The 16132-nt window shown below is 43.6% G+C and overlaps 1 protein-coding gene across 6 annotated transcripts in view; it reads right to left on the bottom strand.

Moving 5' to 3' along the window:
* The window catches only part of ERBIN (erbb2 interacting protein), a 766777-nt gene that overhangs the window by 574710 nt on the left and 175935 nt on the right, over window positions 1–16132 (bottom strand). Inside the window, exon 1 of one of the 6 annotated variants that reach the window (XM_069222883.1) lies at window positions 4652–4718. The exons of the other annotated variants lie outside the window; for them this stretch is intronic. The gene's annotated coding sequence lies outside the window, so the exon portion shown is untranslated. Of the gene's footprint in view, window positions 1–4651; window positions 4719–16132 lie in introns of those variants that run through there. 6 annotated transcript variants of the gene reach the window in all.

Genomic DNA, 16132 nt, shown 5'->3' with positions numbered 1-16132 from the left:
TTTTGCAGTAGTGCTTGAACTTCTATCTCTAGAAGCTGTGAATGGTGTTTTGATAAATTTTGTGATTTTGGTGGTATGTCTGGAGGGAATTGCAGGAATTCTATGCAATAACCATGTTGGATAATTGCTAGGACCCATGTGTCTGTAGTTATTTCCTCCCATGCTTCGTAATATTGGCCTATCCTTCCCCCCACTGGTGTTGTGTGGGGGGGGTGAGTGACGTGTGAGTCACTGCTTGTTGGTAGTGGTTTTGGGGCTTTGAAATCTTCCTCTATTCCTAGGGAATTGCCCTCCTCTATACTGGCCCCGAAAGCCTCCCCTGTACTGTCCCTGGTAGGTGGACGGTGCGGACTGTGAGGTACTAGCTTGTGTGGCCTGACCCCGAAACCCTCCTCTAAAAGGTGTTTTGCGGAAGGTGGTATAAGATCCTCTGCTCTGCGGGGAGTAGAGTGCGCCCATGGCCTTGGCAGTGTCAGTGTCCTTTTTGAGCTTTTCTATGGCTGTGTCGACCTCCAGACCGAACAGAAGTTTTTCGTTTACTGGCATGTTAAGTACTGCCTGCTGAATTTCTGGCTTGAATCCAGACGTTCTGAGCCATGCGTGCCTACGGATGGTAACCGACGTATTAATGGTCCTTGCGGCTGTGTCTGCTGCATCCATAGAGGAGCGTATTTGATTGTTGGAAATGTTTTGACCTTCCTCAACAACCTGTTTTGCTCTTTTTTGTAGATCTTTTGGGAGATGTTCAATGAGATGCTGCATCTCATCCCAGTGGGCTCTGTCGTATCGCGCTAGCAGCGCTTGTGAGTTTGCGATGCGCCACTGGTTTGCTGCTTGGACAGCGACCCTCTTCCCGGCTGCATCGGAATTTCTGCTTTCTTTATCTGGGGGAGGTGCATCCCCAGAAGTGTGTGAATTTGCCCGTTTTCTGGCAGCCCCTACCACCACAGAATCTGGTGGCAGCTGAGAGGTGATGAATACAGGGTCCGTAGGAGGCGCCTTATACTTTTTGTCCACTCTAGGCGTAACTGCCCTACTTTTAACTGGCTCCTTGAAGATCTCCTTTGCATGGCGTAGCATGCCTGGGAGCATAGGCAGGCTTTGGTAGGAGCTGTGGGTGGAGGAGAGGGTGTTAAATAAAAAGTCATCCTCTACTTGTTCAGAGTGTAGTTCCACATTATGGAACTGTGCTGCTCTAGCCACCACTTGTGAATAGGCTGTGCTGTCCTCAGGTGGTGATGGCCTAGTTGGGTATGTGTCTGGGCTGTTATCAGACACTGGTGCATCGTACAAGTCCCACGCGTCTTGATCTTGGTCATCGTGGCTCATGGCGGTGTGAGCTGGCGAATGTGACGGGGTGTAAGTTGGCGAAGCCGGAGTTACAGGTGGAGGCGAGGGAGGAGGTGTTACCTTCTTTGCTGTTTGTTGCTGAGGAGCCTCTAGTGCTATAAACTGAAGTGTTCTCTTTCTTTTGACAGGTGGAAGGGTACTGATCTTCCCTGTCCCCTGCTGAATAAAGATACGCTTTTGCGTGTGATCCACTTCAGTGGATTGCAGTTCCTGTTCGAATCTGTGTTTTTTCATTTGTGAAGACATAGAATGTTCTTCAGTATATGAGCCTGAGACTGGGTCTGTTGGTGCTTTTTTCGGCTCCGAAAACCCTGTTGTTTGTGTTTTCGGCTCCGAGGTAACCTTCCTCTTTTTTTGTGCCGAAAAATCTTGGCGTCTATGGTCTTCGGCGCCACTGTCTCGGCGTTGATCCGTGTCGACACCGAACTCTCGGTGTCGATGCTTCTCTTTAGCACTCTCTCGGTCCCGAGGAGGCTGCGTGCCGGTGTCTCGACCAGAGTCGGACGATCTCGACACTGAATGGGCCTTTTTCGGTGCCGATTGTTGGTCACCGGGAATTTGGGTTGAGCCATGGCCGGTTGGCAGTGGCGTCCCCTGGGCCTTTTTGCCTTTTTTAAGTTCTGATCTCGACGTCTTACTCACAGTTTTTGTATTGTCGAGTTCGTCGGAGTCTGAATCCTGGATGGAAAAGGCTTCCTCCTGTTCCTCTTCTGTCTCGAACTGTCGATGCTCCTTTGGCGTGGACGCCATCTGCAGTCTTCTCGCTCGACGGTCGCGCAGAGTTTTTCGGGACCGGAACGCCCGACAGGCCTCACAGGATTCTTCGCTGTGCTCGGGTGACAGGCACAGGTTACAGACCGAGTGTTGGTCCGTATAAGGATATTTGTTGTGGCATTCAGGGCAGAATCGAAACGGGGTCCGTTCCATCGGCGTTGTTCTCCACGCGGTCGGGCCGACTAGGCCCCGACGGTGTGCCGAAATCTACCCCGAAGGGCACCGAAGCGCTTCGATGTTCAATGCGTCGTCGTATGTGTTTATCTCGAACCGGATCGCAACGATACCGTCGAAAATCTTCCGTTTTCAGCTATCTTTCCGTTCCGAAACTCGGAGCGACAGGAACACGTCCGAACCCGATGGCGGAAAGAAAACAATCGAAGATGGAGTCGACGCCCATGCGCAATGAGCACAGAAGGAGGAGTCACTCGGTCCCGTGACTCGAAAACACTTCTTCGAAGAAAAACAACTTGTAACACTCCGACCCAACACCAGATGGCGAGCTAATGCAGAACATGTGTATCTACAGCGACAGATGCCATCGAACAAAAAGATTTCCTTTCATACCTCCAGATTGCCAGATAAATCCTCCCACTTTGAAGTCACAGGAAAAAGTAAACAACATGCTCCCTCCGAAGACAGAGCCCGACATTTGACTTCTGTCTTTGAATGCACAGCACATGTGACAAGATAAGTACAACACGTTAAAGGCCTGTTTCTAAAAATGTGAACACTGTTGGAAAAATACAGTGAACAGGCTATGCACCACAGGAGAGACAAAGACATGCGGGACAGCCTAAAAAAACTAAGCCAGCAAATTGAAAGCAAGCAAATGTGAGTTCCAAACCAGAAAGCCAATAGTAAGCTATGAGCGAAATACATTCTTAGTTCAGCTTTCAGAATGTCCCCAAGAAGTCTTTAGCAAGCACACAGCAGCATTCTCTGGTACACTTCAAACTAAAAAGAGGTGAAAATCCTTTAAATATCTCAGGGACCTTGATGCTAATATTGTCTGAATGCAGATGATACACCTTAAGGGGACAGATCAGAAGCCGGTGTAAATCAAGACAAGTTATCCAACTAGACTTTTCCTTACCAAGAGAACAGGGAAGGTTTTTTTTGCTCATTTGTTTTCTATTGTATTGTAGTATTTGTACAGCACCTTCTATGTTGAAGTGCATTATCAGTTAGCTGGAATGCTACACAATGGGGAAGCTTGTAGTTTGCCAAGTGTTAAATCTGTTAGAAATTATGTGGGAACCCTGTATCATGGCCCCTACAAAAGCTAACCAACTCTGGGAGGTTGCTTGCCGGTCACAACCAGCCTGCCACCACAAAGACAAGATTCTGGAACCCTGGAGTGAGAGCCCTTGCTCTCTGGGTCCAGAAAACAACGCCCTTCCTGGGCAGAGGTGTTATGCCTCCTTCCCCAGGAATGTGCACAGCCCTGCCTGCGAGCGTCAAAGGGCTGCCGCCTTTGAAACTCAACACCCCAACCCTGCTGCTAGCAGAAGATGACCACCCCTGTTGTAAACACCCACTTTTGGCAGGAGCAATGACAAGAAAATGCACAAAGGTCAGGAGGAGTTGCCACCCACTGCCTGCCTCACCCCTAAGGTGTTGCATGCAAGTGACCCCTCCATTTCATTTTCCTCCGTCTTGCATGGTAGGAAAATAGTGAATCAGGGACAGGGAAGTGACTTCTGCCCACAGGAAGTGGTCACATAGTGGGTGTAGCCACCCTAAGGAAGATAACCCACTGGTCTCTACAAGGAACTCCCCTAAACACCCAATAAATGCAGCATTTAGTGGGCATCCCTAGACCTGCAGATCAGATTCAATGGACACAAGACGTCCGGCAACAAAGAAGACCCAAGGCTCGAGAACTGAAGTCCTGCTGTACCAAGACAAAGGTGCCAAACTCTGCCTGTGGCACCCAGAACTCAACAATCACCTCTGAGGGGTTGACTGGACACCGGACAGACTCCGGACTCTACAAAACCCTAGAGGACCTCCACCCTTCTGCAAGTCGCCAAAGATCTCCCTCCAGAGAGAAGGCATCACTCCCTGCAAACAAGAAGCAGAAACCAGTGAAGTCCAGTTCACTAGCCGGCCACTGACCAAGGAACCAGACACAGCAGCCAGACCAAAATCCACCCGGTGAACCCAGAGGACAAACCCTGCAAGTGTGCCAGTGGCTGAACCGTGCAATAAGCCCGGGGTACTGGACCCCCAACGTCAGACACCAGGAAGGAAAGTCCACTCTGGACTCTCCGTGGACTGTAAGTAAGCACCAGTCAATGGACTTCAGTAAACATAAACCACCCCCGAGTGGCCCTGCTGACCTGCAATTCACCCACCAAGTGATCTGCCTCCTGCTTCCAAGGGTACCTTTGCGCACAGCTCTTGGCTGACCCCTCTGCTCTGCGCCCGGCCATCTTGGCCCGTGCATCGGAGAACCAGCTGTGCTCTAAGGGTCCCCCACCTCTTGTGACCTCTACACTCAAAGGGGACCCACCAAACTCACCTTGAAGTACACCTGTGCAGTGCTTATTCAAGTGGTCTCCCTCATCTCTCCTGCACCAACTCCAAGATCTTCAGCAGCTGCTCCTGCTCGAACCGGGAATCGCCCAAACTTCTCAGCCTGGCTCACAGGACTCCTAGATAAACTCTACCTAAAAACTGAAGGAGACATTGGTAAACGCATTGCCTGATTTTATATGCATTTTTAAAATTACTCCCATTAATTCAAATGGTGCGTAATTATGCACAAAAGAATATTTGTGCTAAACTTTGGAAATACATAACTTAAAAAGTACTTACCCGATTTTGATGATCTTGGCCTTAAAATTCTTAAAACATCTGAGGTATTTTTTGTAAATTGGTCTCGAGTTATTCTTTCAAGTGTGTCTACATTTATTGATACTGTGAATATGACAAATGCTTAGCACATCTCCAAGATTAGCCTAAATGCTCGACCAAGCTACCATACAAATTAAAGCATTAGGTGGTCTAGCTTTTACCTCTGTAAACCAAGGTGTGGTTGCCCGGACTCTCTGCATAGTATGCACTGTTTTTGACCACTATATAGAGAGCCAGCCTCCAACAGCTGTCTCCGACCCATGTTGAAATAGACCACCGGTGCCATAAAAATTCCCCAGCCCTCAGAGTCTGAGTCCATCATGGTTTCAACCCTTCTGGATTTCCCAACAACGCCTGCAGCCCCTGCACGCAGCCGCTCTCACCGTGACCACTGTGGTTAGAAAAACTTGACACCTGAAGACACCTCTGTACCCATTTCCCCTGAGCCATGGAGATGATGACCCAGGTGCATTGTGAGGCCTGAACTCTGTTGTTGGTTAACCCCAACTGACCTCCTGGCCACAGCCTGCAGCCTCTTTCCGCAGTGACCAATCTCTATTGAAACACATTGGGCACCTGATGCTGTTTTGCACCCTGCACCCGGCCGCCCCTGTGCCGCTGGTGGTGTACTGCTGGTGCTGCCTTGGACCTTGCCCACCACTCACCTTAACTCCTGGAGATTGGTCTTGTAAGTCATTGTACTCTACCTGGTTGCAGAACTTGTTTTTCTTCCCACAGGATAACATTGCAGAACTCAGAAATTGCACTGTGTCCAATTTTTCAAGTGAAAAGAATTCCTAATTAAAAACATACTTACCTAAATGATTTCTCTCTGATGTTTAAACATATATAAAGATACTTGCTATTTTTACAAATTGGTGTGGATCTCCTTTTTAAGTCCTGTGTCCCATTGATTGACTATTGTGTGTATTTGTAGATGTCTTGCAGTCCTCTGTGTTAAGGCTAAGGCTGCTCAACCACAATACCCCTAAGGAGACCACTTTAGAATTGCATAGGAAGCCCTGTCCACTCACTGTGGAACCTCTGGACCTTTTACATGGTATTGATCTACCACATAAAGGGCCAGCTTCCTACATTTATTTATTGATTAATTACTTTAGAAGAGAAAAAATGACTCTCTCCAATGCACAACTCTGTCTCAACCTAGACGTCTCTCAGCCTATCCTCTATCTTCACACTCTGACTCATCCCAAACCTCATTCTACTGTTATGATCTTCAATATAAACCTTCCTCTCTTCTATTCCTCCTGGCTCACCCCAACCCTACTAAATTCTCCCTCATTTATCTCTCCTTAGACTCATCGCAAACCTCATTTTACTACTATGATCTCCCTAATCCCTTTCTACAGACTCTTCCATCCTCCATCTCTCCCTTTATTCATCCTAAACCTCAGCTTACTACTATGATCTCCCAATTAACACTTTCTAGATTTTACCCTTGTATAGCCTTCCATTATTCTAATTAAGCCAACTAACAGATTCATATGTCCACCAATCAAATTAACTTGTATTTCCCTGTACTAATCCATTGCTCATCCTTTTGAGGTCCACAGTACTGTGCTACTGACTGAAAAGAGTTTTGATTCCTCGTCAGGTGCAGTAAGGGCTATATAAATACAGTGAACTCTTACCTTGCACTGGGGGCACAGAGTAAGCCTATACTAATCCCTATATACTCACTTGGCTGATATTCTACTGGACCCCCAAAGTCAAGAACGAAAGTCTAAAACTACAGTTTCAGACTGTAAAATCATTTTTTGTAATCCAACCTTGACAATGACCTCGGTGTTACAAGGGTGGCTGCAAAGGTGCCTTTACAATACTACAGTAAGTATCTTTGGAATTAATACTTTTATGGATTGCTCAACCTTATATAAATAATTTTCCCAGAGCAGACTCATATCTAGAAAAAAATGCACTCATTAAAGAGGAGGAGAAATTCTGGCTTCTAACATCAAAAAGTAACCATTACCAGCACAAGTTAGTTTATTATTGTGTGAATATGGCATTAATTGGATAGGCCCTATCATTACATGGTCGAAAGTGTGCCACGGAAACCATAATGGAGCACTGCTGAGTCACAAAAAAGGATGAAGACATCTACATATGTAAAAACAACCATTCACGATTTAAATGTTTACTTTACAAGTATGTTCCCTATCTTGTGCATTCACATTTGGCAGGTGCCAGTCTGTGTAGAATTACTTCAAGCTTGTTTTCCCCCCAGAGAATGTTACTGATGGGCATAAATGATGCCCCAGCAAAACCAATGCTATTTTATCCTTTTTGGCACTGCTGGATCTGTTACATGTGGCCACACTGGTGATGTTATCGATGATGCTTCCGGCACACAGGGGGTTGCCATTAAATGTTCTCAGGCGAGAAGCTTGATCTCAGTAAAAAGCTAAATATTTGTGTACTTCAGTCAGTCAAGAGACTTCTTTCAACACAACCCTATAATTTGAGCTGTTCATACCAGTGAGATAAAAAAATATTGGCGAGTTAAGTGCTGGGTTATTTCCAGCACAAAAAGAAAAAATCTAGGTGGACTGCAGAATGGCGCTGTCTAATTTGAGGTTTTCAAAATAATTAATGTTGTTTTGCTACACAAAATGGTGTTTTCACTTCTAATTAGCTTTGTGTCAAATCAATAATTCGGAGGAAGGCACTTTATAAACAGACGAAAAATTCATCTTCCCTTAAAATTTTAGTAAACTTTGCCTTGGGGCATCGCCATGGGACCCAGAGCATGTGCTATAGGATGGCAACAGGTATTACTAAACTTTTATATCTGTTAGGTCGAGCCCGCAGGTCTTCTATATCTTATGATTTGGGTTCCATATGGGATGGCACGTTACTAAGTAACCACTTGAAATATTTGCTTTTCTGTCACGTAAACCCAGTTCAAACAGTGATTTAAGGACAAATGTAAGGTACTGATGATCTTTCTAGCAATTACATACTTTCACTAGCTAAAGAGATGTGTCCAACATTTTTATCACCTTAGCATTCAAAATAAGTCTCACATTTTAATTTTCCATCAGCATTTGAATGCTTACTTTCAGATGAGCTGCAAGTGGTTTAAAAAAATCTATAAAGTTCCTCTATCCTCAGACACAGTGATTGCAAACCAAAAAAATAGCACTGGCAATGCCAATAGGTCTGACTTTAAAGGAATTTTGTCTGATAATGTAAAGCATTACAAGTAAATAGCACAGGAATAGATGTGTGGAAGCAAACGACTGTAGAATAATATTGGTGTGGGTTAAAAGGTCTAGTGACAGTTGCACTACCAAGCCAGACCTAAACATCCATGTAGGATAATGACTGGATAATGCGTTGTTAAGTCAAACCATTAAAAGGATATCCTAGCGCTCAATGACGCATGGTAAAGTGCAGTTTATATCTGGCAACCTGCACCGCTGCACGCGCTAAAGATATGACTTGTCCTCAAGCCGCGAACATGTCCAGAAGCTGAGCCAGTGGAAGCGAGTTCCTGGAAGTGAGAGATCTCTGACAAAGAGGCAGAATCCCAGTAAGATACCTGATGCTTCCGTCTGAGTGTGATAGCATTCGCAGCATCGTTTTGTAATGCAGTAAAAACAACTAAAAAACCGAGACAACAGCTCGCTGAAAGCTTGATATCATATAACCCCCATATATTTCCACAGAATTAGAAAGCGTCTTGTATGTTACAACATGCTCACACCGTAAAAAAAAAAAAGAAAAATTAGTCCGATTTCTCTTTCCCTCTGCATACAGTCAGAATGAAAGGATGAGCATCACGTCTGTCACAGTCTCATGCTAAAGAAACACAGGCCGTGTAACGAAGCAGTTAGGAATAGTTGTGCAGCATTTTTACACTATATAAATATTCTGTTCATAAACAAAAATGTCCTACTGATAACTACTGGGAGCTTTGTAGCTATTAAAACAAGGATAGGCCACGCAACTAGGCCTGGAGTTGGCAGCCAGCCGTTTGGCTTTGTCAACGCTTTTTTGTTTTGTTATTATTTTTTGCAAAACGTTATTCTTAGGGACGGTGTCAGGCCCTCAGTAAAACAAAAAGGGAAAAAAAACTGACAAAAAGCAAAATATGTTTTTAGTGTCAAAAAGCACACCTTATCATAGTAGTCCCTGGCAGATAAGGGGACTGCTTCCTGAGTCACTGTGCTTCTGGTGACAGGGAAGAGTGAAATTAGCTGCCTGTGGACTCGCCCACTGTCACATGCCGCGTGCTGTAGTGGGCGACACATGAATGTGTATGAGACAACACACTGGCTGAAAAGAGGTGGCTGAAAGATCATGTAAGTAAGTACATGCTGCTTGTTCTTTTAGTAAAATCCAAAAGTCTTGGCTAATGCCAGACATATAAAACAAATGTTCCAGAGTAGTAGCCCTATTGCGCTCAGTGCATGGGCTATTTAGCTCTGGCCTGACAGCACAGCACAGCTTTCTAATCAATTCTTTAAAATGGACATAAAGTGTAATTTGGCTTTTCCAAGACCAGAGAAGTCTCTCTCTCACCTCATGGTTTTTTAGCTGGTTGGTGTAATTTTCCTCCTTCTATGAAGTGACTGCTTTGTGATGAATTTGGGACTATTCTACATCCCAGAGGGACAGTGAATAATCAGATTACATTGTTCATCACATACATGCACTGCATGCAGACATTTTTTTTTCAACTGCAGCCGAGTTTTTAAAATATTTTAGTCAGGACTCAAAATGCAAGCAGTACCTACTGGCTTTGCTAATGCTTGTTTTTGTTACCTTCTAATGGACACCTCACAGCAACGTGTGGCAGGACAGAAGAAGGCGTTTTAACAGTCACAACAAGCCCTGTTCTGCGAGTTTTAGCTACTCCTCCTAATGTTTCCTTTTCATTCCACTTCCCAGTTTTAAGTATTCTCGGGAAAAATGAAACTTAAGGAAAACAACCCTGTCCTATATCTCCAGCTACAGAAATCTCTAAATATAGGGCCTGATTCCAACTTTGGAGGACGGTGTTAAACCGTCCCAAAAGTGGCGGATATACCACCTACCGTATTACGAGTCCATTATATCCTATGGAACTCGTAATACGGTAGGTGGTATATCCGCCACTTTTGGGACGGTTTAACACCGTCCTCCAAAGTTAGAATCAGGCCCATAGTTTGTTGAGCTCCTAATATCCTAGATGTTAATATTGGAATAGACAGTTTCAAGGTTGAAATGTGAAGCTCTATTTGGTCTAAAATAAGGTTTTAAAAAATTCCGAATGAAGAGACCAGCAGAGGCGGAGCCTGCAGGCAGCAACCCCTTGGAGGACAGCATGCTCCTTGAAGCCATTAACGCTAGTAGACCCATTAGGAATCCAGAGGACAGCATGCTCCTTGAAGCCATTAACACTAGTAGACCCATTAGGAATCCAGAGGACAGCATGCTCCTTGAAGCCATTAACGCTAGTAGACCCATTAGGAATCCAGATCTCATGGATTTCTAACAGGCAGATATCGGTGGTACTTGGGTTCAGTATGAAAACCAATTGTCGGCAAACTTTGTGATCTTCCTAATTTGATACCTCAAAATGTCTATGGACTATATAGTGATTGCAAACAGAAATGTATAGCATCACCGACAACAGTAGCTGAAGAAAGGTGCTGGACCTCAAAGGCAGGTTAGTTCTTTTAGGGGGTAATGGATGCGGTGAACATATTTTACACTAGTTCACAATCCATCAGTAATTGGTGAGAAGATGATGTAATCTGTCTCAAGGACACTGTTCTTTAAGTTCCGGTTAAGGGTCAACGACTTGACAGTGGCACCAGCCTTATTGTTCCCCAACACACACACATGCATTTGCAAATGTCACCACCACAATACATGTTCCACTTTAGACTGCCATTGGTCACCAACATAGAACTGGAATCAAATGCTAGTTTTCCAAGGAATAGGATTGCAATTTTTGATATTTCCTCTTACATATATATATGCAGGGGGGACTTGGATACAATTGGTAGAGCATTCACTTGAAGTGAAGAGCATCCGTGCCAGGGTGCTCATATCAGCACTTTTCATAACTTTAGGCCCCTCACCTGGTAAAATGACGGATGAGTAAGAAAGTCCTTCACCCTTCTCAGGACAAAGAATCCCAACACGGGGGATCCAAGAGATTAGTTCTGGTGCAGAGCATCTCACCCATAAGACATCGTACTTTTGAGATGGACTGTTATTTTCAGAGGTATGGTGCAATCGAAAAACAGGAGATTCTATGGGTAGAATATTTCTGCTGGACCCTAATAAGAAATAAAGCAGGCGGTCTCACCCCAACAGGCCTCAACTAGCATGTCTACTGCTCTGAGAGAAAGTGCAGGGCTATGTAATGAATGAATGAAACCGATTCATAGAGCTTGCAGCTACTCCAGGGTAGCGTCCCCGCACTACTCTGCGCCACTGACAAGAAGTTCAACGAGAAACAATGCAGTTTTAATTCCTTCCCAACATGAGCCTCACACTGAATAGCATGCAAAGAGAATCTTCCCTCCCACTGCCAAAAAGAAATGTCCTCCTGATCTCGCCAAGCATAATTTAGAAATTCTCACGAACAGAGCTGTGGCCGATCCGAAGAGCTCTAGAGGGAGTCTAATGGAGAATCCTCCTGATTTTTTCTAGGGCTTCAATTATAAAAACCTTGATGAATGAAAGTTAAGGCTTTAAACAAGATCATTTTCACAATGTGTGGCCAGTGCAATTTCCACAAGTCTAAGGAGACTGAAACCGTTCTAGATAGGCCCAAAATAAGCCGAGCCGCAGCATTTTGTACTGTCTGAAGATTCCTAGTCTTATAGTTGGGCACACCATTATAAAACAATTGGAGTAGTTTATCCTAGAAGTAATCAAAGCATGGACTACTGTCTTATGGGTCTCAACTACTGACAAGTCTTCCCTAATAGAACAGAGAAGACAAAAACAGGTCCCGGCTACAGACCCAATCAGCTTCTCATCTATTCTGATGCCCACATTTTTGGCTGTTGTGGCCAGAAAGAGGAGAGTGGAAATGTCCAGTGGCCAATTCAAGTATGTCCAGAGATCTCTTGCTTTACCAAAAACCAGAATCTCGGTTTTGGCTTGTTGCATTTGAGAAAGCTCTTCTGCATTCAATGCAAGATATCCTTCAGACAGATGGCAACGTAGGAAAGTACCCTCTTTTTGGCATTGTTACCCCCACTTTTTGCCTGATGTCAGTATGTTTTGACTGTGCTCACTGGGATCCTGCTAATCAGGACCCCAATGACTGTGCTCTCTCCCTCTAAATTTGGTTGATTGGACTTCACACACCCTACATTTGGCATACTGGTGCCCCCATATAAGTCCCTAGTATCTGGTACATAGGTACCCAGGGCATTGGGGCACCAGGGTACCTAGCTTGCAGCATGTATTATGCCACCCATGGGAGCCCATGTAAAATGTGTCTGCAGGCCTGTCTTTGCAGCCTGTGTGAAAAGGTACATGCACCCTTTCACTTCAGGTCACTGCACCAGGTCACTGTAAGTCAGCCCTATGGTAGGCCCTCTGAGCCCATAGGGCAGGGTGCAGGTACCTGTGTGTGAGGGCACCCCTGCATGAGCAGAGGTTCCCCCACGAACTCCAGCTCCATGTTCCTGGACTTCGTGAGTGCAGGGAAGCCATTTTACCTGTTTACTGGACCTATGTCCAGCTACATAATGGTAACTCCGAATCTGGGCATGTTTGGTATCAAACATGTTGGAATCATACCACAATACTGTTGCCAGTATTGGTTGCATGATTCCATGCACTCTGTGGGCTCCTTAGAGGACCCCCAGAATTGCTTCTACAAGCTTTCTGGGGTTTTCTGGGCAGCCCACGCTGCTGCCACCCTCAGACGGGTTTCTGCCCTCCTGCTGCTTGGCCAGATCAAGCCCCGGAAGGCAGAACAAAGGATTTGCTTTGGGAGAGGAAGGTAACATCCTGTCCCTTTGGAAATAGGTGTTACATGGCTTGAGAGGGGTAGCCTCCCCAAGCCACTGGTATGCTTTGAAGGTCACATTTGGTGCCCTCCTTACATAAACCAGTCTGCACCGGTTCAGGAACCTGGTGCAAAACTGGACAATGGAAAGGAGAGTTAACCACTCCCCTGTCCATCACCAACCAGGGGTGGTGCCCAGAGCTCCTCCAGGTGGCCATTTGATTCTTTCATCTTGTATCCAAGGTGGGCAGAGGCCCATGGGAGCATCTGAGTGGCCAGATCAGGCAGGTAACATCACAGCCGCCTCCTGATAGGTGGTCAGAAAATCTACATGGAAACTCCATAATCACCCACCGGACTGGAAGTGTAGGACAGGCAGATAATGTCACTTTACAGCAGCAACACCTGGTATTTAGAGTAGTAGCTGAAACGAATATGGTATGTAATATAAAGGCACATTGCAATACCTTCTCATGAAACGTCCAGAGCTACCTCTAGAGAGCCTGGCTTCTTAGACACTGACTACACCTCACTAATACGGGATACCGGGACCTGGTATAAGGTAATAACACATAGGTGCACACCACACACACCAGGCCAGCTTCCTACAGGCAAGAAAATATCCTTTATCTCTCAAGATGAAACACCATAATATTTAGTCACTGTGGCTACTTTTCTTTATCTTTTACCTCTCTAAGTGTGTTTTGGCAAACGAAAACCATCTTTAGGAAAGCCACCTCCAGACCTTTATCCTATAGGTAACCAATCATGTATTGGGAGATAATCAAGTCCAAAGGGTTATGGTTTTTTTTTTAAACTGCCTCCGTAAATTATAAATGGCGGAAGGCAACTAGGACACATCCCAAATGTCATGTGCCTTTATCAAAGAATGCCAGATATCGATATATATTAACTTGGATGACTAGGTTCCACCAGCATATGGCTACTGCGTTGGGTGAGGACACCTGTGACTGGTGTTTCAACGTCCAATGGCTCCAGTACAACAGGGAAATCCCAATGAAACAAAAAAGCAGTCTGGCCATGATTAAAGGAGAATGGTAACAGAAGACTTTAAAATTACCACTACACAGATAGCTGAGATATTTCCATTTTCCACAATGAAACAACCTGTTAAAGCAAAACACATTTCATCATCCCCATAACCGAAAAAGAACATGGATGAGATTCCCATCCATGCAACACCGAAAACAGCCTCTATAGCACGAAATGTCCAGCTAACTGTACTATATAATAGAAAGGGTGATTAAGTTAAAAAAACAAAACAAAAAAAAAAACAAGGATGAATACAAAAGCGGTATTAGAAAAGTAACAAATAAATTAACAGTAGCAAATAATTTCCTAAAAGCAAAGGACAGTACTATCAAATTTATTTTCAGCTTTTGTAGATATTTGAGAACCCCATGAGGCGATGATAAAGAGAAAAAATTATGTAAACATGAGGGTGATTGGAAGCCACTTTCAAATTCAGTATGCCATGTAAAAAAATCAAGTTTCGTCTGATTCTCTTTGAAGAAATTAGTATGTGAGACATATCGGGGATGCATGTACGAATTATGAAATTGCAAAGATATTGTACATATAAAAAGTTAGAAATGAATTAATTGCTTCATTTTTGTTTTGGAGGCTATAGATCATGATACACAGGTCCTAACCGGAGGGAAAAGTTGTAAATATTGTTCACAGAAGAAAGGACCAGGAATCATAATACAAATCTATCAATCAATAAATTCATAAAAAATATGAAACGTGGACTAAAAATGAGAAATTATGATGTATAAGGATGGGGTTTTTAAAACACGGGCACTTGACTAGATTAGGCCATGGTTTACCTGCTACAGAACATAATTTATGAACTTCCAGGGGTAAGCTGAGAACTGCATAGAAGGCTATGCGAGTGGGTGCTGCAAAGACTGTAGGACAAAATGTGTTGGTTTTTTTTTTTTTTTTTTTTTATAAAGATATTTTTATTGATTTTAGAAGAGAAGGAAACATAGGAATCCCAAATACAAGAAAAAACGAACCGTAATGTTAACAAAAGATAATGTGACATAAATATCCTGACGCTAAATAATATAACATAAAATAAAATGAAATGTTTATTTTAAGATTTTGCTGGTATTCTTCAATCGACAGTGGAGAAAGATATAGTTTGGGAAAGATCACAGATTTGGATTTTGATGGATTAGGTTAGTAGAGAGAATTTGAAAGTATCTACTTTATTAGGTAAGAACAAAGAAACATCAATATCATGTGCTAACATTTTCAAAACTTAATAAAGTTAAAATATTACAATATATTAACAGTGTGAGGTATTTTCTACATCCAGCAACTCCACTTTTGATCTCATTAAGAAGCATGCACTAGGGACCCAGTGAAAAAGCCTGTCAATTAACTAAGATTAAAAAATAAGTGAAATACAAATAAAATAATTAATAGAGCATTCTATTGGACAAGGTTACATATAGTATTTTTTTTATTATTGCATTCTTGATCCTGTCAAGATGATCCTAACTAAGATGAAGCTCACCTGAGGATTCTCTACATTACCCTCCTACAGTGGTCCATTCTAACATGTTTTACAAGCAAATTAAAATCTTGCCCACATTTCTTGCATACCAAAGGTGAAGTGATATTTCTCTTTACCACTTTGCTAAACAGCGTAACTGCTCTATTAGGCTTTTGTGTTGCCCTGTCCCTATAGCTATCATCAATTCCACTAATAACAATTTATACCAACATGGAGACAGTTACAAATACATCCAATAATACTGAAGTTAAATAATGCACTACTACATATTCTCACTAAATATGCAGTGTCATTAAACAAAATGGCTATCTTGTTCAAAAGATTAAGATTACGTAAACCTGGTACGACATGGGTGATGTAGTTGGGGAGAGGAAAATGTAATAAGCTTTATGATCAGAACCATTTAATTCCTGCAGATATTGTACAGGAATTCTTTAAGTATTGTAACCAGCAATATCAGAACTACCAAACTGTAAGGGAAACCATTACCAAATACAGAATTAATTGCTACCCATGCTTTTGTCACTCACCCAGAAAACAGCCTCCTTATCACTCATCAACCTCAGACACTGTTTAATCCTAATGCCTCTCACTTACATGATGCTGTAGAA

Source organism: Pleurodeles waltl, chromosome 1_1, assembly GCF_031143425.1.
Source record: "Pleurodeles waltl isolate 20211129_DDA chromosome 1_1, aPleWal1.hap1.20221129, whole genome shotgun sequence".
Lineage (NCBI taxonomy): Eukaryota > Metazoa > Chordata > Amphibia > Caudata > Salamandridae > Pleurodeles > Pleurodeles waltl.
Note: the sequence above shows the minus strand (reverse complement) of the source record. Positions and strands in the feature narration are given on the sequence as shown.